This window comes from Hakea prostrata, unplaced genomic scaffold, assembly GCF_041222555.1.
Source record: "Hakea prostrata isolate BN-2017 unplaced genomic scaffold, UWA_Hpros_2 contig_139, whole genome shotgun sequence".
Classification (NCBI taxonomy): domain Eukaryota; kingdom Viridiplantae; phylum Streptophyta; class Magnoliopsida; order Proteales; family Proteaceae; genus Hakea; species Hakea prostrata.
In genome coordinates this window covers 38,900-41,048 of record NW_028291258.1, presented here as the reverse complement: position 1 = coordinate 41,048, position 2,149 = coordinate 38,900, and the positions used below count along the sequence as shown (strand labels likewise).

Here is a 2,149-nt window from a genome sequence, read left to right as displayed (position 1 = left end):
AAGAAAATGTTGCAGATAAAAAGACGCTCTCTTCATGGCTTCTAATTTTGCTAAATAACAACAATTAGATAGACTGTCTAAATTGGTGAGAGATGCATTATACTTTTCATACTGAGTTAAGACTCCAACGTACAAAAGAAGCTCTTGCAATTGAGGGTTTCATTGTTGAGGTGTGAATTGTTCCTGAGAATTGAAATGAACAAATCCTAGGTGTTATATGAAAGATTCAATTTCCCTCCCCCCACACCCCCCCCCCAATCTAAGATAACTTAAAACTATAAATGACTAAAGATAATTGAAAATAAAAATCTTGAGAGCCCCGATCAAGTCCTTATGGAATTTTCAACGGCAAACTTGATATGGTTACTCAGAGCACAAGCTCTAAGATTGAGAAATGGGAAATGAATGATATATTCATTATGATAATTTGATAGAGATCACACGACCCTAGATTGTTCATTCTACAAATCATACAGTCTAGATCAATACAATAGCTACTCTTGTATTTCCACGCATTCCTGCTAATGTTCAACGGTGTACACCAATATGCCGTACATATTACTCTTTTTTGCCCTTGTTTTACAGTCCCATGGAAATATGATTTATAAACAAGATTTGTAAAAAATAAATGATACATATTAAAATAAAAAACAATACCAACCTCCTGCATTGCCCATGCACGAAGACGGAGACGGGTGGGAGTGCAATAAAGATATTGAGTTGCAAGGCTTTTCGGTTGTACTAGGGGTTGATCGGTCTTTCCACACACTCGTCTATAAATGCTACATGTAGTGGGTGCAAGAACTAAATGGATGATCATCACTAAATCATTGAAGTTTACAGATATATAAATACTGGTTGGTTCAAAAAACTAAAACAAAAACAAACTCAAATCGATTGAGTAGGTGAGCCATGCATCTAAAAAATGGTCCCGTTAGCCTTCAAGTTTCTTCATTCAAATTAGAATTCTAATTCAAAACCAACCAAAAAAAGGTTAATTAGAAAAAATATTTAGGCTTTCCATTTTAGAGAGAATCCACGCAAGCAAAACAACAAACACATCGAAAGCATTGAAATCTCAACAACCATCAATCTTCCAAGCCAAACAAGGAGACCAAAACCACCTAAGAAGTCTATTATGCCCTTCTCTTATAAATAAGCACGTAGAGAGGAGTATGTCATTGCATTGATCTAGCAAAACACTAGGAGAAAAGAAAGAGACAAGAGAGCATCAAGGAGCTTGCAAGTAGGTGTAACTATGGCCAATTCTAGTGTCCTGAAGTTTGTGTGCCTTGTTCTGGTCTGCATGGTTGTGGCAACACCAAATGCTACAGATGCCCTCACTTGTGGGCAAGTGGTCTCTCGATTGGCTTCTTGCCTCACCTTTCTGCGCAATGGAGGAAAGGTGTCTTGGGCTTGTTGCGATTCCGTGAGAGCACTCAACTCCGCTGCAAGAATCACTCTTGACCGTCGGGCAGCTTGTCGTTGTCTCAAGAATGCCTACAAAGCCACTCCCGGCATCAAGGGAGGCAATGCTTCAGCACTTCCTGGAAAATGTGGTGTCCACCTTCCCTACAAGATCAGCCCTTCCATTGACTGCTCCAAGTATATTTTCATCATCTAGATAACCCCGTGAATTTTCAAATCCTTTCTATTCCTACTGTGAATCTCAAACACTTAGATATGAGAATTTCATAATGGTTAAGTGCTTCTTGTATGACTAACATTTGGATTTTGTTACGTTTTCAGGGTGAGGTGAAGTGAAAGTGCTCAGAGGCGAAGAAGATCAATAGACATGTCTAGATCCGGAAATTCCACAATAGTGGTAGACAAGTTTGAAAGTCTCTCATTATCAATGTGCTAACATATAATTGTAAGGCAGCTGAGTTGCTTGTTTATCTCCTAGTTTGGGTGACCATACGAAATAAATATTAACATTTCCCCGTATTGCAAACTTGTTCCTCCTTCTGCATAAAATTTGCCTTGGTTTATATTAATATAGAGACTGAAACTCGACAGCACTCATTTTCCATTTTTGGGTAACAGATGCGCATGGTGGTAAATTTGTGTTTGGAAATGTCTAGCTGTATGTAAACGTGGGTGCCCTAGACCTAAGTTTCGTTTCCTTGATTCTTAAAGTATGACGATG

At 38.5% G+C, this 2,149-nt stretch overlaps 1 pseudogene; it reads left to right on the top strand.

Moving 5' to 3' along the window:
• Positions 1-1,258: 1,258 nt before the first annotated feature.
• Positions 1,259-1,754, top strand: LOC148998783 (non-specific lipid-transfer protein pseudogene; annotated as a pseudogene).
• Positions 1,755-2,149: the final 395 nt, after the last annotated feature.